Source organism: Mauremys reevesii, linkage group 3 (genome assembly GCF_016161935.1).
Source record: "Mauremys reevesii isolate NIE-2019 linkage group 3, ASM1616193v1, whole genome shotgun sequence".
In the NCBI taxonomy this organism is placed as follows: Eukaryota; Metazoa; Chordata; order Testudines; family Geoemydidae; genus Mauremys; species Mauremys reevesii.
The window spans coordinates 74,124,943-74,149,504 of record NC_052625.1 but is presented as its reverse complement, the minus strand read 5'-3'; the positions used below and the strand labels follow the sequence as shown (position 1 = coordinate 74,149,504).

The 24,562-nt window shown below is 40.6% G+C and overlaps 1 protein-coding gene across 5 annotated transcripts in view; it reads right to left on the bottom strand.

The window, feature by feature from the left end:
• The window catches only part of RGS7 (regulator of G protein signaling 7), a 478,754-nt gene that overhangs the window by 448,362 nt on the left and 5,830 nt on the right, over positions 1-24,562 (bottom strand). For all 5 annotated transcript variants that reach the window (XM_039529565.1, XM_039529559.1, XM_039529560.1 and 2 more), the window contains exons 4-6: positions 23,752-23,863; positions 14,434-14,629; positions 10,800-10,848 (exon numbers count right to left, since the gene is read on the bottom strand). The gene's annotated coding sequence lies outside the window, so the exon portion shown is untranslated. The remainder of the gene's footprint in view (positions 1-10,799; positions 10,849-14,433; positions 14,630-23,751; positions 23,864-24,562) is intronic.

Below are 24,562 nucleotides of genomic sequence, written 5' to 3'. Positions count from 1 at the left end.
GAAGATGAATTTGAAAGGTTTACTGTGAGAAATTGGTGAGATGATTAAGATGTTACGTTGGAAAGAAAACTAGATGCAGGGCTGGACTGAGGAGAGAGCTTAAAGGTAGAGAAACAAGAGCATGTTTGACTTCTGAAAGAAGAACCAGAAGAGAATGAATAATGGAGAGCAGTAGAGGAAAGTTCTGTAAGTCAAATCGAGGGAATAAAACCAAATTGGAGACTAGGCTTTTAAAAAAACAAAGTTAAAGTAAATGATTGAGAAGGAAAGGAATGTAAATTCCTGTGTCTTTAAATTAATTTGCATGATCAGGTTCTTAGGTATAAGAGGAGAGAGTAAGGCTGAAGTGAAATGGGAAGAGTTGCTGGGGGTTTAAAGTGTAGAAATTGATCTGTGAAGATATTGATTTAGAAAGAGCAAACCTAAGCTGCAAACACCAAGACAAACTCAGTGGAGGAAGTCAGTGTAGCTCACAGGATTTCCTCTAGAGGCTCTCAGAGTGAGAGCAGCAACAGGGAAAGCACAGACAAGGGACTTATGGGATCATTTGGACATCAAAGGGAGGAACTGAAAAGTCAAAATATAGAAAAGAGCAAAGTTGAACGGTGTGCCCATGGAGTCAGAGAAATATCTAATGTGACTTGTGCACATTTTAACCTATATAACCACAATGCCATTTTACTCTCACCCTTGTTCCTCCTCCTTTCCTATCATTGTTCCATTCTAATGGCACTCAGATGTTTGGGCTCATTTCACATTTACGTGTGCACATGTAGAGTGCCTAACACAAAGTTCCCAATCCAGATTGCAACCTTTAGAAGCTAATGAAAAAATATTTAATTTCATATAATTATTATAATGTAGTACCATCTAGTGCCCATCTATCAAATGGCAGAACTGAGTCCTGGGTATGTAACGAGGCCTTGCTGAGAGATGTCCAGGGCCGGTTTTTTTTTTTGTTTGTTTTTGTTTTAATTTTTAGCTAATTATAAGCTACTAAAATAAAAATCATATAGGCACCGGCTAATATTTTAGCACTACAGTGAAGTCCCACACCCTTTGTGTCACATTCACAATGGCCTTTCCCTCTGCCTAGCCTGCCCCAGAGGCTTGGGGTAGACAGAGGCAGGTTCTGATGCTCTTACAATGTTGCTGTAATAATATGTATGCAGGTGATTGATTCAACAGGATATTTACTCAGCAAAATGCTGCAGAGGTCCCACTCTACCTTATCAGGAAAAGGATAAAATCATGGGCATGAACAACTTGTAGATTCTATTGTGTTAATGGCTAATGTTTTCTGCAGTATTCTGCAAATGTTAACATCCTGTTTTTTACCCTTCCATTATCAAAATGCAGTCATCATAATGTAAGCAGAGCAGCTGCACACCACCTCTAACCCAGCGTGGCAGAAAAATATCTCCAAGCAAAACAGCAGAAACAAAGGTTAAAAGCTGACATGCCACCTTCAAGCCCTAACTGGGACTATTTTTAAATGTTAATATTAACTATGAGCACATGTAACATATTTTTCCCCTATTTTTAAAAAGAAAGGAAATTAAATACTAAAAATCCTAAGTGAATACAAAATTAAGGTCCCGGTTCCGGAAGGGTACTTAAGCATGTGCTTCAATCCAATTGACAATTTAATGTGGACTTAAGCATATATTTAAGTGCCAGAATCAGAACCTAAAATTGCTCATTTTTATTTTCTATCTGGAAGTGCAGCAACATTAATTTGGCCATGCTGCACATTCTTATATATCTTCTGAGAGACATTTTTAGCAAACAATATAATTAAGCTATACACTGAACCAGATGAAAATAGGAATAGTATCCATATGCAATGTGGCTGAGTTAATGTTGCTGTAGGTACCTTAACATTTGTTCTTCCTGATGGTTTCTGATTTTAACTAGACAGCTTTCATACTTGTAGGTTTTGCATTTGTGTTATGATCATGTGTCTTGTCCAACCCCATAGACTTATATAACCACAGCTATATTCCCCAGTTGTGTGTATCATGACCATGCAATACTGCTTCCCTTTTTGGAATCATTATCATGAACTGTTGCAAGCCTTGTATTTTTAGGGACGCCTGAGGGGAAGTGGTTTTTCTTTTCCATAAGCAGCCTGCTGTTCTGGGAATGAAGTTATAATTTCTCTTTTTTTGTTGATTTAATATCTGTCTCTTATTTACTTTTCAATCCTTTCCCCATTTCTTTAGGGCTGGTCACGATTACCAAAGAAACATCTTCATTATAGATCCTGCAGTGCTCTCTCACTCCTAGTTACGATGCCAGCAGCATGAGTCAGTTATGGGTTGCTGAGAAACTACTCTCTTTCCTGTGTTGTTTTCCCTCATTAGGAACACTCCAGCTTCAGAAAGCGAAAGGCTAACTGACGTGAAAAGACTCATTCCTTGTGTGGTGAAGTCAAAGTCCAACCTGTTCAGTGGGGTCTGAATTCCAACCTTCAGCTACAGAGCGTTCCAGTATCAACATGTCAGCAAGCATTTCATTTCTCTACCTGCAGTCTCCCCTCTCACCCCCGCCTCTTTCCCATACTTTATCTACATTTAAATGAAAGAGAATGCTTCAAATGAGGGAGGATAATATAACAGCACAGCTTCTTTCCAGAGTTGGGGGCGGGGGGAGGTCAAGACACTTACCTCAGTGACTATCATTCTCTTTTCAGTTTTTATGTGCTCCTAAAGAATGTGCTGTACACATTACATAGTGTTTCTAACACATCTGGTTGGGTGCCTTGGTGAGTAATGACCAAGAAGGATAAAATAATGGCTGTCATGAGCGGTTACAAATTACCAGAGATCTAGACATGTTTAAAGGGCAAAATTCCCCCTGAAGTACTAAAAACCAAATGTGAACCACTACTTTCTAAATAAAATGGCTCGGACATGAGCAATGCATGCCTTGGATGTTCCCCAACTAAATACATACTGCCCTTGAATAATAGATGCCAGAGACTGAATTATTGGCCAACAAATGTAGACACACAACACTTAAAAATAAATAACCTAGCATTTCTTCTCTTATCGACTGCTTTTGACCCTCCTGCTTTAGCATTATTAAAATAAACTTTATAATAAACTTTTGAAATTAATATAAAATTGGAGAAAAAAATAGGCAATAAACATTGAGACAGGACATGAAATGCAAGTGCAGTGGTCACCCTTAAAAGCTTTTCTGTGGTGGCCTAGGTGACTAAATGGCATTACCTCAGTATTTGCATTATTCCTAGTACCAGGAGAATACAGAAGTAACAGGATCTCATTATCAAAGGCAAATGCACTTTTTAAAAAAAAAAACGACAACCCACTGAAGAAATAAGGGAAGGCAAAAAATGTTTAACTGGAGTATTGTCAAAAATAAGAGACTAATTAGGTCTGACCAGCATGGGTCTGATTGGGGAGATGAGGGGGAGAAGGAAGACGATACCAGGAGAATTTGTAATTAAATAGTATGGTGGTGGTTATTGAAAGAGGGAGCTTATTCCACTGGAGGGGCAATAAAGCAGGAGCAGAAGCAGAACAGGACAAATGAGACAGCATTAGGAAACTGGTTGGGAACAGAAAGGGAATTTATAAGCTGCTTAACAAGTAGAGATAAGGAAGGCACAACATCATGGGAAGCAAAACAAGCAAGGGAGAGATTGGTAAGTAATTGATCTGATGAAGAAGCGGAGAGACATGAAAAAAATATCAGGGTCTTTGTAAAAGAGATGAGACATATGATCCAAACAGCCACTTCCAGAGATGAAAGTAAGCCCGTACGCCCCTTACGGCATACTGGCAAGAGCTGGTGCCCCTTACCAGGGTGGCCCAGCTTCCCCAGGCAGCAGCAATTGCCACCAGAGCTCCACTGCTGGAGCCCTGGGGTAGTGGCAGTGGGGCTCCAGGGGCTATTTAAAGGGCTGGGGCTCCCGCTGCCTCTACTGCCCTGGACCCTTTAAATAACTCTCAGAGCCCCGCCGCTACTCCAGGGCTCTGGGGGCTATTTAAAGGGCTGGGGCGGTAGAAGCAGGAGAGTAGCAGCGGAGCTCCCGCTGCCTCTACGGCCCCGGCCCTTTAAATGGCCACCAGAGCCCCACTGCCAGAGCCCTGGGGTAGCAGCAGCAGCCGGGGGCTCTGGTAGCTGTTGAAAGGGCCCTGGGCAGTAGCGGTGGCCAAGCCTTGAGCCCTTTAAACTGCTGCCGGAGCCCCCGGCTGCCACTGCTACCCCAGTGGGGGAGGGGGAGGGCACTTACCAGTACAGGGCGGTCCGGGGCTGGCTCTGACCCCCCGATCCCTGCCCCTTCCGCCCGAGGCCCCGCCCCTTCCAGACGCCAGAGCTGGCTCCAACCCAGCCTTGTACCAGTAAGTCCCTATTTCTACTTTCACCCCTGGCCATTTCTGATGTGTAACAAGTCAGAAATAGACTCTTTGTTCCATGTTTGACTGGAGCCTAAGATATGACCTTATTGTCCTTCATGGAGCAGCACTTCAGAGCTCAGAAGCATTGGAGAGGTTTGTTTGGTTTTTAAATCACCTAAATGGGGAATGCTTTTACACTGTTGGAGAGGTTGTGACTAGAACAGAACAGGAAACAGTTTTCTTGTCCCATTAAAATTTGAGGTTAAAAAGAAAAAGTTTTTCCCATCTCAAATCAGGACAAAAAGTCAATCTAGAAAAAATTAATTGCAACCAAAAACTCCAAAAAAATAATTTCAGTTCAGTGAAAAGATTTTGTTTCAAAAATTTGGAAAGTTATCATTTTGATTGACCATGTAATATGTTTTTTGCTACAATTAGTTTAAGTTTCAAAACAAAAAGTTGTTTCAAACTGGAAAGCCAGAATTTATTTTAAAAATGTGGAAATGAAACATTTTGATAGTTTTGAAACTTTTCCTAAATTCATCGACACCAACCCTCACCTTCTAAAAGTTTGTGTTTTGACAAATTGCCATTTTCCAATAAAAAAAAAGTTTAGTTGAAAGATTCCCAACCAACTGGGCTACCTTTCAAGAATGCCTTGGAAAGCTAACATGCCCTTCCAGTAAATACAGGAAAGAGTGTAGGGTGGGGAGAGGGACTACACAGAAGGGTTTAATGATTAATAGCATGAATAAAGGATCATATTGACAAGGAAGAAATCCCAACATCATGTTTTCTATTTCTAGAACCAAATTAAATTGCAATTATATTGCATAAAAATGTAGCTTATAAGGCTAGGATCTACAGCGATCACACAAGCTAGGCAGTGTTGGACTGTCAGTAATTGGATGGCAGACCTCCAGGGAAAATCCAGGTGTGATACTAGCATTTCAGTAAATTGCATTCAGTCTGAATTAATGCCCCAGCATATCGTTAGGGGTCATTGTGATGAAAGAGATATGATACTGCTGTCCTGACAGTTCATGGCTGTTAAAAATTATGTTCTTATGTTCTTATTATATGGAACTTTTTGCAAGAGTGTAGATGATGGCATTGTGGCTAAATTCCAGTTTAAATAATTACTGTACAATTTGCCTAATGTTCCCCCTGAAGTTCAGTCAGCCATTCTTCTCCATCCTAAATAAACTGCTTTGTAGTATTACTTGGCAATATTAAACAGCAGCTGCATTTCAGTGACTGATAAATAATTGTATATAGCAATAATTTTTTCAGCTTGTTCCTGCATTCTTGCATACACAAGACTCCCACTAAGGTTGCTAGGAGTTGCATGTGTAATGGCTGTAAGGTAAGATTCCCTTTTTATGGTAGATCTTGTAGTAAAGCACTTTGGTACTCTTCCAAAGAGAAGGTGCTATCGTATAAGCCAAGGTCATTATTATGCTGCAAGAGCATAAATGTTAGTTATATTTAGTGCATAAGAGTATCTAGCTAATTACTGTACCAAGCACAGACATTGGAAATCAATTGTGATTTGAATGTCTACAAATAGAAAACTCTTAGGTTATAGTTCCTCTAAAAGTGATCACGTGCTCTGCTCTTTCACAGACAACAAGGAAGACACTATTTCTTGTAATATGGTAATATAAACATTGACAAGATTTGTGAAAGATTAACCAACATCTTAACTCATTATAGTCAATGTAAATATTCCAGGCAGAATAGCATGGAGTTATTTGTTGCCTGCCATTTTGTGGTCAATATTAAAGATGTATCACAGTTGTTTTACCTGTGTTTCCTTTCCACCCTATTTCTACTCTGACTTGCAAAACTGAAACACTCTCACAAAACACCATTTCTAATACTGTAAAATCTTTTGGAGAAAAGCTACATCCAAAGAATAACATTCAGCACAGTTTGAGATATGCCCTCATCTCTCAACATAGGCAGGCACCCATCCTATCTATTGCAGGTACCATCATGTTCAGAAATTCTTGGATCTTTAATACAGTGCATGCCATATCTTATTAAAATACAGTTCTTTTGGCCATGTGTGTGCTACCAGCATTCCTCCACTCAGGAATGTGCATATTCTAGGTCAACTCAACCCAACTTCTGTTTTAGTTCAAGTCAAATACTTGACTGAACCCATGCTGTCTGCAGCACGCTGAACGCTCAGACAAAGCAAAGATTTCTGTGATGAAGTAAAAAATGCAGATGACAACAACAAAACAAAATCCCAAGGATGTTATTACAGGCAGTGTTGGTAGCACCTCCTATGATTAAGATTGCCTGATAATTCCCATTATAAGACCCTCTTTTCAGTTGCTTATAAATTTGCCAAACTTTAATTGTTCAGGCTGAAATTTTCCATGGAAGGTGTCTTTTTCAGACTGAATTATTTGGAAAGGATTCAGACATTTCAATTTTTCTAGGGAAAAATAAGTAAATTATTTCTCCCACCGTCAATCTTAAAAAATCCCACAACCTTTTATTTGAGATGCTCTATCACTGCCATACCTTTGAGCAGGAACTTAAATTTGGCAGGGGGTGGCCTGTGTGTCAGGGATGTGCCTTTTGCCATCTCTGTGAAAATTTGCTCAAATTTGGCTACTGTGGAAAAAAGTCACAGTTTGCATATGGACGGTAGAGGCTTGGAACTTGGAATTGAAAACAGTGAACCTGTCTCTCCTGTGCTCTCAATGATCCTCCTGAAGGCCCCAGGCTGGGTGGAGGAGGAAGATGCCTTATTTAAATGCAGTGGGGACAACAGCCAAAACCTGCAAGTGGGACGGTGCAGGGGGTGAATTGGAACAAGGAGACTGGAGAGGGGGACAAGGGCTGGAAGCTGGCAGGAGGCGCAGAGGAAATCTAAGACTGGAAGTTGGGGCAGAGAACACTGGGATTGGCTGGGCAAGGAGACTGGGACTGGGAGCTGGTGGGTGGGGAGAAGACTGAGATGAGATGAAGAGTAATGTAGGAGACTAGAACTGGAAGACAACTGGGGCAAGAGCAGAAAGAGGTGGGGACACATATCTGAAGAAGCCAGGCTATGAGGAGATAACAGTGACTAGCTAGGCAATGACCCTAGGACAAGGAGCCAGAGGATGGGAGACTGGGACAAGAAGCCAAGCAGGGGGAGGTGGGGGTAGTCTCAAATTGGATGAGTGGCCTGGGGAAGAAGAATGGGACTGGCAGCCTGTGGGTCTAACAAACATTGACAGGCAGATGACTTGAGGCCAGTGAGGGGTTGAGATACAGATGGGAGGAGGAGCCAGGAAAGGAGGACGTAGAACTGGCTGGGAAAGAAGACTGGGGAAACCAAGAATGCCTGTGTGAGAAGAATGGGACTGGAAGTGGGGAATGAGACTGGGACAGGGAATCCAGAAGTGAAAACTAGGACTGCCTGGGTAAGGAAACTGGGACAAAAACATGGGTTCAAGTCCCTGCACCAAATCAGGCAGAGCAGGCACTGAACATGAGACTCATCTCCCAGGTTTTATTGTTGATGTCATTAAGTTTTTGTCATGTACGGTCAAATGGTGCTCCTTGTCTTGACCTCAGTACATGCTAGTATTGACATCCTCATGCTAATACAGTGAGCAGCATTGGATTCTTAGTGCCAGTAAGCGGTTGAAGTCTTTGTGCAAAAGTCTGAAGAACAGACTCAAGGCTATTTGAGTTCATTGATTCAAGAATATACATTTGTCTAGAAGCACAGAGTTTTAGAAAACATCTCTCACAGCAAGAACTTGTGAATTCTGAGATTACCCGAAGGAAAGGAAGAGATCTTTTTAAAGAAATTCTTGTGTTCCTTCATCAAATGTTTGAGTATAATTTTACTCCCCCATATGCCTCTGATTGATGGTCAGTATATTTAAGTCTTAGATGAAGTAAAAAAGTTAAAGGTGCTTGATAGTCTGATCATAAAACTCACTGGGGGTGAGGTAGGATGCTGACGTGTCCAACAAGTGGCAAGGGAGTTCTTCATTCCCCAGGAACATCCCACAATCATAGGAGGTGCTACCAACACTGCCTGTAATAACATCCTTGGGATTTTGTTTTGTTGTTGTCATCTGCATTTTTTACTTCATCACAGAAATCTTTGCTTTGTCTGAGCGTTCAGCGTGCTGCAGACAGCATGGGTTCAGTCAAGTATTTGACTTGAACTAAAACAGAAGTTGGGTTGAGCTGACCTAGAATGTGCACATTCCTGAGTGGAGGAATGCTGGTAGCACACACATGGCCAACATAACTGTATTTTAATAAGATATGGCATGTACTGTATTAAAGATCCAAGAATTTCAACACACTCCTCATTACTCCCTTCATGGGAGCAAGGGAGTAGTAAAAAGGAAGAGGTTTCTTCCCACTTTCCCACGCCCCTAAGCCTACTGCCTGCCACATTTCTTTATGTTTAGATATAAAGTGTTATACCCTCTTCATCATAATACATAGCATACATAAAAGTGTTTCAAGTTACCAGTGAAACTAATAGATTGGTGGAGGCAGTCAACTCCCCTCTCTTCATTAAGGACATGGTCCTGCGAAGTTCTGAGAATCATTCAGCATCTTACAGAATCAGTGACTATAGTTCTACATGGCAGCCAATTATTAATGTAAGTGTCACATATACAAACCACATATTCCCATGTTAAGATAAAACCAGTGTTCTATGGTGCACCCTTTTTATATTCTCTCTCCAAAGGTTGGAAGAATGGAAGCTGATCTCTCTGAGACCAGAGTTAAGATACGTGTGAATTTCCCTACTATATAAAATTTGAGTTTCTTATCACTGAATTTCCTGGATTTCTAATTTAAATTAAAAAACAAACAAACAAACAAAAAACAACCCTAGCTTTCTCAGTGGTGGCAGATGACAGAACAAGGAGCAATGGTCTCAAGTTGCAGTTGGGGAGGTCTAGGTTGGATATTAGGAAAAAAGATTTCACTAGGAGGGTGGTGAAGCACTGGAATGGGTTACCTAGGGAGGTGGTGGAATCTCCATCCTTAGAGGTTTTTAAGGCCCAGCTTGACAAAGCATTGGCTGGAATGATTTAGTTGGGGTTGGTCCTGGTTTGAGCAGGGGGTTGGACTAGATGATCTCCTGAGGTCTCTTCCAACCCTGATAATCTATGATTCTATGATTCTTCCCTAGCCACTGAGATGATCCTGCAACCTTAATTTCAAGTACACATTTTTCTGGTTTTGGTTTTTTAGCTAGAACTAAAATGTTGATATTGTATTTTATGAAGGTCTGATCTCTTATCTTTTTGTAGTGCATTTTAAATTTAATAAACAGAGTTAAAGAAATGAGTAATTTATTGCCACCAAATGTCTAAAATTACAACGGAATTTTCCTTCAGTTTTGTAGACCCACATATTTACATAAAACAGCTGCGGAAGAAGTGATACTTGAATTCACTCCATTAGTTATTCGTTGGACCTCTATGCCGTCACATTGTGGTATTATCACCAATAATGCTGATATATTATTACTTGCCCTGAGTGGTTTAAAACAAAAAAACAAAAAAGGAATAATGTGTTCTGTTGGAAATTGCCATTCCCACAGCCAATCAACATTTTGTGTCATACTGTTGCTCATATTTGTCTCTAAGACACTAATCCATTTTTTTCAGCCTTAACAAAATATTTACCTTTACAAAATAAAGAACCCTTCAGAGTCATCTCAGCAGGAGCTCTTTTGTTGTGCAAAAATAGAGTGTGCAATAGAGTGTAAGTAAATATTATCACAAAGTAAACAACTCCCACAAATGTACTGATTGTACTGCACTTCTGGCCTCTGATTTGTTCTGATCACGAAGCCATTTACCACCTCCTTTATTCAGACACAGTAACCAGGCCTAGCCTTAACACTTATTGCCAGGTGTGTGAAACATTTTGCCACCAACTTTCCCTGCCTCTTCTCACTCACACACCAAAAATAAACAAACAAAAATACTTTCAACTCATTCTTGTCGATCATGCACACAGTCCATGCAACATTAGTGTGAATGAGCTCAGTTTTATTAATAAATACGGTAACCATATGTTGCATAAAATAAGGGGCATCCTTGTTTTCGGGGCCTGTAGCTTCAGTTTTACAGAAAACAGTGTTTTAAGCTGAAGGAACCATCAATTGACTGAGTTGGTGAAATACTCAGCAGGCTGAGTGAGCACATATACATCTCAGGGGCCACCCCCAGGTCTATCATAAAATGACATTACCGCACTGCCCTCCTTAAAATCTCCCAGTGAGCTGCTCACTCAAGCCAGGGCTCCATTACACAGATCCATATAGAGTCTGATACTCTGGGTATCTGAATGGTGAACCTACAGGCACTCAGCTACGCCACCATCATCAGGTAGCTACCAGTCCAGATGGGGACTGGTATCCAGGCTTCTACTCACCTCTCTTGCACCAAAGGGGAGGACTGGATTATTGCAGGATACTGTAGGCCTGGTGGACCAAAAAGATAGCAAGGGGAGAGTTAGCACTGACAGATCACTGGGGGCCACCACCACTGTAAGCCCAGCGCTGATTACACCTGCTCTGATCAGGCTGAGATGAAAGTGGTTAAAACAGCCATTGTATCTGGTACCCCATCTACACTAGGCCTCTCTGTTGCAACAATCAGTAGAGTAGAGCTGGTAATAGCAACTGTGGGGTTTTTTTTCTTAAATACAATTTCTCTAACATAGACAGGGCCTGGGCAGCACTGCTTCCTTCAGCTGTGAACTGATCTGATGTCTTCCAAAAAATTAAAAAGGCCCCTTGCCTCCCCACACATGCCTGAAACACAAAGGCCAGAGGCCTTTGCTGGCTTTGATGGGTTTGTGAATACCCTGCTTTAGAGAAAAGTTATGAGTTTTTAACACTAGTGAACCATTTATATATTCAAGGTTGCCTTAGCAAGGAAAAACTATAAACTAATAAAAAAATTAAGCCATGATTCTTCTTTACTTTTATAGGTCATCAAAATAAGAGGCGGCCCACAGCCATAGATTTGGGGGGAAACAGAAAGGCCAGCTCTGGCTGTGATTACTGTCAACTATCCATAAGCCAAATGCTTAATGCCATTCAGTATATATTTGTAAGTAGCTGGGGATGGTGCTCGTAAAGTGGTCTATTGAAAGAAAATGTGGTTTAACTGTAGCTTAAATATTGTAAATAGAATTGGATTACAATTTCTTACATGTAACTCAGGGTATGTCTACACTACAACCACGGCAGCAGCATAGCTACAGTACTGCAGCAGTGCTGCTGAGGCACCATAGTGTATATGCTTCCTACATCAATGGAATAGGTTTTTCTGTTGATGTAGTTAATTACAGACTCATAGAAATGCAGGCTGGAAGGGACCTTGAGAGGTCATCATGTCCAGCCCCCTGCCCTCAGACAAGACCAGCTAAACCTAGACCATTCTAAACCTCTTCTTAAAAACCTCCAATGATGAGGATTCCACAACTTTCTTAATTCCAGATCTTAACCACCCTTATAGTTAGAACGTTTTTTCCTGATATCTAACCTAAATCTCCCATTGCTTCTTGTCCTACCTTCAGTGGACATGGAGACATAGACATGGAGTGGACAATTGATCACCATCCTCTTTATAATGGTCTTTAACATATTTGAAGACTATTAGGAGGTCCTCCTCAGTTTTCTTTTCTCAAGACTAAATATGCCCAGTTCCTCACAGGTCAAGTTTTCAAAACCTTCTATCCTTTTTGTTGCTTTTCTCTGGACTCTTTCCAGTTTGTCCACGTCTTTCCTGAAGTGTGGTGCCCAGAATCGGACACAGTTGAGGCCTCATCACTGCCAAGTAGTGCATTATAGTTATCTCCCAGGCTTTACATACACTTCTACTATTAATACACCACAGAATGATTAGTCTTTTTCACAACTGCATCACACTGTTGATGCATATTCAATTTGTGACCCACTATAGACCCCATAAATCCTTCTCAGCAGTACTACCATCTAGCCAGTTACTCTCATTTTGTAATTGTGGATTTGATTTTTCCTTCTTAAGTGTAGTACTTTGCACTTATAAGAACATAAGAAGGCCGTACCGGGTCAGACCAAAGGTCCATCTAGCCCAGTATCCTGTCTACCAACAGTGGCCAATGCCAGGTGCCCCAGAGGGAGTGACCCTAACAGGCAATGATCAAGTGATCTCTCTCCTGCCATCCATCTCCATCCTCTGACAAACAGAGGCTAGGGACACCATTCCTTACCTATCCTGGCTAATAGCCATTTATGGACTTAACCACCGTGAATTTATCCAGTTCTCTTTTAAATGCTGTTATAGTCCTAGCCTTCACAACCTCCTCAGGTAAGGAGTTCCACAAGTTGACTGTGCGCTGTGTGAAGAAGAACTTCCTTTTATTTGTTTTAAACCTGCTGCCTATTAATTTCATTTGGTGACCTCTAGTTCTTGTATTATGGGAATAAGTAAATAACTTTTCCTTATCCATTTTCTCCACATCACTCATGATTTTATATACCTCTATCATATCTCCTCTTAGTCTCCTCTTTTCCAAGCTGAAGAGTCGTAGCCACGTTAATCTTTCCTCATATGGGACCCTCTCCAAACCCCTAATCATTATCTTTATTGAATTTCATTTTATTGAATTCAGAGCAATTCTCCAATTTGTCAAGTTCATTTTGAAGTCTAATCCTATCCTCCAAAATGTTTGCAAATCCTTCCAGCTTGGTGTCATCTGCAAATTTTATAAGTATACTCCATTATCCAGTTTTAATGAAAATATTGAATAATACCAAACCCAGTAATGACCCTTTGGGTCCTCACTAGATATTCCCTCCCAGTCTGACAATGAACCATTAATAACTAGTCTTCAAGTACGGTCTTTCAACCAATTGCGCACCTAACATCATAATTTCAAATATGGGACTGTGTTAAAAGCCTTACTAAAAATCAAGATCTATCACATTTACTGGTTCCCCCCATCCACTAGTAATTCTGTCAAAATAGGAAATTAGGTTGGGTTGGCATGATTTGTTTTTGACAAATCCATGCTGACTATTCCTTATAACTCTATCACCCTCTAGCTGCTTACAAATTGATTGTTTAATAATTTGTTCCAGTATCTTTTCAGGTATCAAAGTTAGGCTGATCTGTCTATAATTCCCTTGGTCCTCTTTGTTTCCCTTTTAAAAGATCCACCTCTCTGAGGACAGGTCCATACTCACCGCGCGGGTCGACGCGGTGAGTTCGACTTCACGGAGTTCGAACTATCGCGTCTGATCTAGACGCGATAGTTCGAACTCCGGAAGCGCCGCGGTCGACTCCGGTACTCCACCACTGCAAACGGCGGTGGTGGAGTCGACGGGGGAGCCGCGGAGTTCGACCCCGCCATGTCTGGATGGGTGAGTAGTTCGAATTAGGGTACTTCGAATTCAGCTACGCTATTCCTGTAACTGAATTTGCGTACCCTAATTCGAACCCCCTTTTTAGTGTGGACCAGGCCTGAGAGACGGTAGCTAGGTAGATAGAAGAAATCTTCCGTCGACCTAATCGCATCTACACCAAAGGGAGGGGGCAGGGGAGGTCAATGTAACTATGGTGTTCAAGGCACATTTTTCAGAGACAAAAGCAATTATCGCTAGGGTGATATAATTTATAAGTGTAAACTAGGCCTCAGTCTTTTTAAAAGTGTGCACACACAAAACCATCATTGAGTAGTTTAGAGTTATTTTAAGCTATAACATCTCTCTGAATTTTGTCATTGAGATAAAGATAAGAAAGAAAAAAAGACTTTGGGGTTAGGCTCTGCTTGCTTTTTATGTGATACTTATGGGTTACTTTCCTGTCTAATGATTTTGGAAATCAGACAGCAGAAAGTTCTAGAAGAGGTGAGATAATTAGGCTGATTCTTTTATAATAGAAACAGGAAAAATGGAGAAAAAGAAAAGTCATGTCTTAGTAAACCCTTGTGAGGTATTGGTGGAGCAAAACCTACGTTGACATCATGTATTATCGTTCTATAAAAGACTGCCATTTCAAAACAACAAAAAACTTACCTATCTATTCCCCTTTTGATGAATCCCACCCAGTGTTATGCCCCACGATGGTGTCAAGAAGATGCAGTAGAACAACATCCTCAGTACAGATTGTTCTCAGTTACATTTAGGCAGCCCTAATCACTGGGGCTGCCTGGCTCTTATAATGAATTTGGTCCCTGTGCCTTCAACTGTGAAGAAGCTTGCAACTCCAAAACTGGAAAAGAAGTGTGGCAGGAAAATATGCATATCAGCTACATGGTATTATTTCTGAGGAACATAGTTAGCTTTTTCAATGATTTTAATACTTCTCTCAGCAAGAAGCAATGTATGAAAAAGCAGATTTCCTGTGGAATCCCGCAAATCCTTCTCTTCAGGGATCTCACTTTTCAATTATCTCCATTACATGCTAGGTAAGAGTTGCTAACATATGATTTATAGTTGATATAGAATTTCATCTTTTCCCCCGCATCTGACTAATCCTCACAAAAGGCAATACAGGGAAGACTACTACAGAAAGACTTCTGAAGCTAGGCACTTAAAATTGTAATTTCAATATGAAAGAGTTACACATTTGCTGGAGGCATAAGATAGTGTTCAAAATAATGCTAATTTTGCCCCATCCCAAGCTGGCCTGTACATGAGTGTTGCCACTGAAGACCTTTGCCAGGATTTACACAATCCTAAATTAGTGCTGATCCTTGGTATATTTGGACTGACACTTCTATGCATTTTTCTTTTAAAAACGTCTACTTTAAATGGCATGCAGGTACAAGACAGCATAAATAATGCATTAAGTTTCCCTATTTTCACTGCATCAAGGAACTAATCCTGCATTTTTGCACTCTCAAATCTCCCATTGTAATGCAAGATCTGCTCCCCAATACTGGCATAATATAGAAGTTGGTTAAATCTTTATTTGAACATATTTTCAGATCTATGTTAGCAAGCTCAAAATACATTTTGGCAAGCACTTGGCAAATTAAGAAATGTGACAGTCAACCAGAACAAATATTGATATTGAGTAGACTCAAGCAGGCCAATTATTCTGCACTCAGTGTTCATTACACCCTTTCTCTCCAGGCTTCCAATAGCCTTTCATCCCATCTTCCTGGGTGGCCATGGAAGATCAAGGCCTCCCGCTCCTCTGGCTTCCAGTCCGGGGAGCCTGTAGCAAGCAGCCAAAGTCAGCTCTCTCCAACCTCTTGTTGCTTTCCTAAACTTCTTCCTACCTTGTCCTACCCCTAGGCCGTTTTCCTCACCCCCTTTCTGGGATCCACAGAGTCCTTGCTGAGTCTAGTAGCAAGCATACCTCCCAGGGCTTTCCCCCTAGGTAGCTGGTTCCTGCACATTTATCAAGGTTCACTGGTGGGTTCACTCCCCTCAACGGTTTCTCAGTATTTCTCCTAGCCTTTTGTTACAGTTCCCGCCTCAGGAGAGGATCCCAATGCTTACTGTCACGAGGGACTCCTTTCTCCCAACACTCTCTCACAGCTCTGGATGCCTCCCCGAGCTGGGTCTGATAATAAGTTTGCTTTCCACACCCTCCAGGTGCCACTGAGTGACTAACTGAGCCTTCAGGCTCCCGTGAATGCTTTTACTGCCAGTATGGGGTACAGTATACACCCCATCACAGTGGATAAACAGATTGAATGGTGAAGCTGCAGCTTTGAGTCAACACTTAATTAACTGAGGTTTAAAGATTTAACCAAAAACACATGTACAAAGAACTTGGGGTATAATTTCATTCCATTTCCTGATGTGTAACAAGTAAAGAGAGAGACATAACTATTCAGCACCAAATAGTGTTTCAACTTAACCAACTAGTAAATGTGTTGAACGAGAAGCATTACATTCTTAGAGCATGCCATGACAAAAGGCAAAATTCAAACAGCATACAACCATTACCTATTAATTAAATCAAGTAACTGACCAAATAGAGTCAGGGTGAGAAACGGCTAGACAAACATATAGGAGAAGCGGGAAACTGCCTGGTCTCATAAGAAAGTGCATAGTCTAATGGAAAGCTACTGAGAGATACTTGCAAGAAGTACATTTCCAGGTCAAGGACTGTCTCTTTTTAATGTTTGTATAATGCCTAGCACAATGAGGCCCTGGCCAGTAGTTGCTACTGCAATAACAATATTAAATAAAAACAGTAACTATGGTGAAATTGCTCATCAAGGATAATTTTCAGGAATTTGTATTGCTGCCTAAAAATGGAACCAAAAAACTGGAGGACAGCAAGTGTATTAGAGATTTTCAAAGAAAGTGAAAGAATGAACTTGGCAATTATTCTCCTATAAGCCTAACTTCTCTCTCTCTCTATTACAATGTATTACAACAAAAGAGTTACATAATATATCTAGAGGGTGATAAATCAAGAACAATAAATAGCATAGGCTTATAAAGAACAAATGTTCTCAGGCAAAATGTATAGAATAATGGGATGAAATTATTAAATAGTCTATTTAGTCTGAATAGTAAGGAAAAGTTTCCTGGCAAAGAGATATATTTGACTGGAGAATTGTTTCCCAAAGGGAAAAAGATAGAATCCCCATCTCTTGAGACACTTAAAACCCAGGTGGACAAAACAGTAGAAAATACACTGAACAAACCAAATAGAAATGAATTACCTTTCTCAAACTTTTAGAAAGTTAGAACAGTTTAAAAAAAATCAAATGTACTATGCCATCAGAATTAGGTGATATTCCTCATTCTTAGGGAAATTAAGTAGCAAGCAGAGAGATACTGAGAATTGTGCTCCATATCTCAAAGAAAAACTGTTCTAGGAAACTAAAGTCCCTAATATGTCTTGTCTTAAAAAACAAAAAACAAAAAAAAAAGCCCAAGAAAATACTAGGAATTAAAAAAACAAAAACAAAAAAAAACCAGTGTGGCTATTAGAATTATTGATTTTGTACGAACTGATTCAGAACAGAATACATAAGATAATATATACCAATAGTATGTGTTATGGAATATCCTTACCAGTTAAATATATATTGTGATTTTATGTCTAAATGTGTGCTCTAAATACTGTGTAATCAACACCTGGATAAGGGTATAGAAGTGTGTGAGATAGGTTACAGTTGTTCCTGCAGAATGGTTATGGGATTTATATGAATATAAGGGTAAAAATGGCTTTTGTTCATTCTTTTTACTTATACATCCCAGAGTAATCCAGGAACAGGCAAATATTATGAAACAGTATGAAGTATGTTGTATAAGAGATTGCTTTTACAATCATCAGAGTGATTTGCATCCTCTTCCCCAGAAAGACCAAACCAGTCTGTTGCTCTAAATTAAAAAAAAAAATCAGATGTTTAAAACAATGTTACATTACACAACACAAAGAACCAGTGTACTGTGCAATAATGCATATATTATTCTGGGTGCTTTATAGTGCTAAGTATAAATAACAACTTTGTTAATGCTAACAAAAATTGGAAAAATACCACTCGCCATGGTTATGCCACTGTTTCAAGTACAGACCAGGCTGGAAGCAGGGTTTTTTTTATACCAGTACTGTGAACTTTGACCCTAGGACCTTGGTCTTTCGGAAAATGTAATTTAATCACTGGATCGCCATCTTGTTACAAGTATTGTTGATGTGAATTATTTAAGCAAACGATGTGATTTTACTAAGGGAACTTTTGTAATAAAGATGGAAAAGGTTACCTGGTCTATTTGCAGCGTATGGGACTTAATTAAGAAAGGGGGATAGGTGAATGGAAAGGAAGATATAGATTATTAGAGGTATGAAGAACTATAGACAATTTCCTCCTAACAAAAGGGATGAGCCGAACTGCTAATGGAGGTCTCTTCTAGCAGATATTAGGCAGTGTGAGAGACAGTAAATAAGCAGGTCAAACTCTGGGTTTTGCACTGCTCTCTTTCCTAGAAATGAAGATGTTTAAATAATGTTTGCTTGTACTTTCACTTAGTAGATAATTCCCTAAAATGGCTTTTACTTTTTTACATTTTAGCATTTCTCCCCTAACTTTCTCTCTTAAAAAGAGATGCTTATGCTTCCTTAAGCTTCAATTAGCCAACCCAATACAGTTTTTGTAGCAGAAAATGAAGTCTCAACAGCCTTTCAGAATTCTTGAAGAAGTTCAGGGAACTGTAGATAAGTGCCTCAGTGAACATAATTTGCTTGGATTTTCAAAAAGAAGTTGATAAGGTCCTACATAAAGTATTGCTAAGGGAAATACCATAACCAAAAAGAGTATGGAGCTAAGTCCCTCCATGAAAAACTTGACTAACTCCATAATCCCACAAATGGATCTGCATACTGAAATATCATGAGCCATCACAACCTAGTGAGTCAACAGAAATGGTACCTAAGTGTTGTCCTAGCTTAGCCTAAATTTCAAAGAACTCTGGCAAGTTGATGGAAGGGAGAAAAAGAGTGGACCCTGCTCTCTCTCTGTCCATAGATATTCATAAAATCATAGAAGTGTGGAACTGGAAGGGACCTCAGCACGTCATCTAGTCCAGTCCCCTGCACTCAAGGCAGGACTATGTAATAACTAGACCATTCCTGACAGGTGGTTGCCTAACCTGTTCTCAGAAACATCCAATGACAGAGATTCTACAACCTCCCTGGGCAATTTTCAGAGTAGCAGCCGTGTTAGTCTGTATCCGCAAAAAGAACAGGAGTACTTGTGGCACCTTAAAGACTAACAAATTTATTGTAGCATGAGCTTTCGTGAGCTACAGCTCACTTCTTCGGATGCATAGAATGGAACACACAGACAGGAGATATTTATACATACAGAGAACATGAAAAGGTGGAAGTATACATAACAACAGGCAAAGCTGTAGCTGGCAAAGGACTACAGATTGCTCTGCTCCATTCTCACCATTTCAGTTTCTTTTCATGTAGTATGCGCCTCTTTCTTTGCTCCTTGCTTTTGGCTTACCGGGGAAGTTCCAAGAAAATGAGAAAAGAGATAATATCATGCCAATACACCTCTACCTCAATATAATGCTGTCCTGAGGAGCCAAAAAATTGTACCGCATTTTAGGTGAAACCGTGTTAGATCGAACTTGCTTTGATCCACCAGAGTGTGCAGCCCTGCACCCGCCCCGGAGCACTGCATCTGAATTTGTGTTATATTGGGTCACGTTATTTCGGGGTAGAGGTGTATTTAAAAAAGAGTAAGCAGGATGACCTGTGTTACTATAGAGCAAAATCAGGGAATGGATGATACAGGACTCAATCGAAAGAGAAATAAAGGAGGATAGCATAATTAATGCCAGCCAACATTTTGTGGAAAAAAGATCAAGTGTGACCTTTTTATGAAATCACATTTGGGTACTTCAAGTAACTGTGTTGACATAATATATTTAGACTGCTGTAAACATTTGAAATACTGCCTGACATTCTGACCAAAAGAAAATAGCATTATACAAAAATCAATACAACAGATATTGAATGGATTAAGACTATGTAATGGATACATCTCAAAATACAGTTGTTGATGGGGAATAATAAAATGGGGGTGTTTCAGGTGGGATACTATAGGGTAGTACTTAGGGTGATAGTGGACAAGGTATATCTTAGCAATACTCAGAACACTGGTACAGACTAGTATGACAAAGTGGGAATTTTCTTAATGTTTTATATGAATACTGTGTGAGTGCCTCAGTTTCCCCTGTGTATTACACAAATACTTAGGTGGTGGGACAAGGGCATGTGATTTTTGCAGAGACCCTAGCAGGCAGGTGTGACTGCCTCTAGCTAAGTCAGAAGTCCACCCTGTCTGGAGTTATATCAGAGTCCAAAGGAAAACACCAGAATCAGCTGTCTACACTAGTCTCTTGCCTGCTATAGTCCATCCTCCAAGGGTCAGGCCTATTCACCAACAGTCTTTAGCTTTACATGTGGCTGATTTCCAGCCCTCTTGGGCCCCCACCAGTTTCTTCTTCTTCCCTTTGGTAATAAGGGTTACTACCACCTCACAAGGCAGCAGCATAGAAATAATTAACCCCCCCACCACCCACACACACACACACACACACACACTATGGGTTCCTAGCCCGGATCCCTCAAAAATGTAGCCATCTGCCCCATATCCCAAACAACCCTCTCCCCTTCCCAGGACCTCTTCCCGTGCATCCAAATCCTCCTCACTTCCTCCCTGCTGGCTAATTGGCCACTCTTTAACATGTTCACTCCCAAATCTCCTCTCTCTAGAATCCTTCTCCTGAGTGAACACAGGCTAAACCTGGCAGCAATGTGGTTGAGTACCTCTGTTAGGCCTTGTCTTCACTGAAAAAAAAGGGGGTGTGCTCTTAACTCAAGTTAGCTAACTCAAGGTAAAATCCTAGTGGAGATAAAGCAAGGTATAGTTGTCATATGAGGTAGCTGGTTGAATTAAAGTCTAGGCTGACCCATAATTTTTGGCTAGGTTTTCACTGTCAATAAGGTGAGGTGTTTTTTTTTAAATAGCAAGATAATAACAGTTATCTTTCTGTTAGTGGAGATAAGAAGCAGTTAGTTTTTACCATGATGTAGCTAGGTGAGGTCAGCACTATCCCTCCCACCTGGATTTGACTTTGCCTTCTGTAATATAAACACAGCAACACAAATGTAACCATTCTGCCAGGTAGAGTCAGCAGCAACAAGGGATGGGTTCATTATCTAGGGGTCTCTCTTAGCAATACAGAATACAACTGTATTGAGCCCCCACCCAGTAATCAGGGAAAATTTATCATCCTTGGACACCTGGAAGAGGCAATACTTCCCCACTTGCAAGCACTGAGTCTATGTATAAACAAAAGAAGTTTATTAAGAGGGCAAGGGAACCAAGCATTTACTTAGGAAAACAAAACAACCACATTCAAAAGCACACGACCATAAGCAAACCTGACCTCACTGTGCATTGGTCAGTGTCCTTTGCTGCACTTTCCCACCTTGTCAGAAAGTCTGATGAAAAAAATGCTCCTTTAACACAACACTCCCCTTTCCCTCTGCTGCACCCCAATCACAGTTGTCTCTCCTTGGTTAGTGAAGCAGCACTCACTTCACTCTCTGCTTCTCTGCCACCGCTGGCTGCTGCTGCCCCCGGAACATCACATTCTGAGGTTCTGCCACTTAACCCAGCTCTTGGGTTCAGCAGGTAGTGAAGTGAGTTCAGAAGGTAGTGAAGAACCACACAGCAGGGGCAGTCTCTGTGCTGTCTTTCACTGTCCCCACACCAGGTCTAAAGCTAAGCTCCTAGACCTGCTCAGCAGTGATGTCAGCTCTAGGAATCATCAACCGGAAACAAGGACTCTCAATTTAATCTCATCATCTCTCTCATTAAACAGAGGAGAGGAACAGGGATAATGGCATCTAGGACTCCCCAGGCAGAATCCACATCCACTCTCATCTTCACTGAGATTTGGCATCCCCACCTCCTGCGTAGCAAGTGAGGTTCAGTTTAGAGTAACCTTCTTAATCAGCTAAGCACAGTTCTGCTGCCCAGCACTTGTACAGTAAGGATAACATTTCATTATCCCACATTCAAATACTAGAGTGAATTTGTAACCCAAACTAGAAAAAAAAAATCATTTTGGCAAAAGAAGCTCCATCTGCTGCATACCTAGGCAGAATAGGACATTTATTCAAACATGGTCTGCTCCTAAAGTCTTTTTCCCCAGCTCATTACTCAATGTCAGGGGATAGCTCCTTCAGACCCTGTTTACACATATATTTAATAAAATAAACCTCACTAAACATGACACTTCACAAACCACACTTCTCCCTCTGGCAAGAGGAGGCAAGAACACACACGACAGATGTTTAGTCAAGTTTTTACAGTGAGATAAATAACATGCATTAGGTCTCATTGTAAAATCCTTCTGAAGACAAGGTAGACTGTAGTTTTCACACAAAAGTTAGCTTTTAACCAGACCTGCTAACTTTTGTGTGAAAACTACAACCTACTTGGTTAAACAAGTGACATAAATTGTTTTCACATTAGAAGTCTGAATAGACAGCTTTTTTACCATGGGGTATAAATAAGTGTATAGATTTACCCAACAGTATTAGACACATCCACAGAAAAAGCTCTAGGTAATAATGACCACCTTACATTTATATTAGTGCTTTTCCTCTAGGAATATATCTTAAGTGCTTTACTAACTAGTGTTGTAAACTACACTGTATCATTCACCCTGGCAGAGAAGTAGGAAGTGACCACCTTTGCCATAACTTTAACTCTGACCCCAAACCCAAAATACTTCTTTCACCAGTAATATGAGAAGCTGGCCACAAGACCATTTTGAATAAGATACAACAGTCTGTACAAGTTAGTTCTATCAGCCACCTCCTAAACACCCCTTTATGGCTTAGAGTAGCTCTGCAGCACTTTGACTCACTTCTGCTCATTCTCACAGGGCTCTCCAATAACTCACCTAGTCCATAGTATTTGAGAACATTCCCCCTCTGGAGGAGGATTCAGTTTATTTATTCCATACACATTAATACTTCACACCAGCTTCACTCCACTGGCTCCACAGTTCAAAGAGGTCTCTTTCCTTAAAGCAAGAGACCTCCTCAGCCCTGCTTCCCAGAGCTGGGTTCAGGGATGTCTCATGTTCTTCCTTCAGTAAGGAATCCCCAGCCTTCCTTCCCAGAGCTGAAGCACCCAAACAGTACTATTATACCCTACAAGAGCCAGTCTTGCTCCCTACAGATGCTTCTCAAGCTAGCCATGGCTTCTCAGGCTTCTGTTCAACCTAGCAGACCAAGTCCTCCTATCTATATGCATACCATCCTCCCATATGAGTGCATTGGCCCCCAAAGACCAATCCAGGTGGCTTGCTCTCTTTCCCTTATATCTCCAGGTCTGGCCTGAGTTAATCACATTACCTCATTTATTATTACCCACCAGGGAGGTGAACAAATCTTGTGGACTGAGGCACCTTTTCCCCTTAAAAGAGCCAGCAACCCTGTGACACTATTCTGTTCTACATAGGTTCTTGCACCACACTCCTCATTGTAGTTTCTGAGTGCCTTCCAATAATGTATTATGCCATGTGACTACGCATCTGTCACATGTTTATTTTCTCACCCGCTCCCCAGCGGCAGAAGTGTGTAGAGTGGAGTGTCCTGTTCTGGTAGGGTTTTAGAGGTTCTTTGGTTGGTTGGTTGGTTTGGGTTTTGTATTTTTTTATATGTTTGGTGTGTTTTGTTGATTTTAAATATATATATTGATCTGTGTCTATGTTACAGAAGGCAATGCCAAAGAAGGCACCTTGCATTTGAAGTGGAAGGTGGTGGGTTTTGATGGTCCTTAGCTTCTGGGGCAGTTCATTCTACAATCCTGCACAGTCGAGTATTACCCTTACTGCAGGGAGTTCCATTGTGCCAGAGGAATGTAGTTATTGGCCACGGTCTTCATCCTGGAGATTTTGGCAATTTTTAAAATATCCTAGGCCCAGGCCATGCAGCACCCTGAAGATAAAAACCAAGATCTTGAATTTAATTCAAATTTATATGGAAAGTTATCGTAGAGGAAGACAGCCTGAAATGCAAGTCCAACCTACCATAAACCATTTCCCATCAAACTACATATACTATATTACTTTCAAGAAACAACTATTATAATTACTTCCCCAAAACTTGATTGTCAGTTGACAAATATATTAAATGACAGTATTTTCCACTTAATAGTATCCCTCATTTAGATTCCAATATTAACATAACAAAATAATACATGAAAACCATTCCATTGGTCAGAATTGAAGTTGTGGTATGATGAAAAGTGCATTTCTTTAATACTTGCTAAGAATAATGTGTTTATAATAAACCTTACCCTGACCACAGATTGTTCTTCAGCATTCACTTCCTTGCTTTTAAGTGATTATGTTTTGTAAATGCTGCCACTTCTTGCTTCTCCCTACATAATATTTCAAACATTCAACCTTTTCTGTCTGTCCAGGCTACCAAGGTTCTTGTTCAGGCCCCCCATGATCTTGACCCCTGACTACTGTAATCTCCTTTCTGGCCTTGATGCCAACCACATTTCCCCTTGTGATGCTTTAGTTTGAAGAAAGCTGTCAAAATCTGAAAAGCCACCACCAACTCTCTCCTCAAAACTCCACTCTTCCATAATGCACACACTAAACAGCAACCTGATAACACCCAGACGGG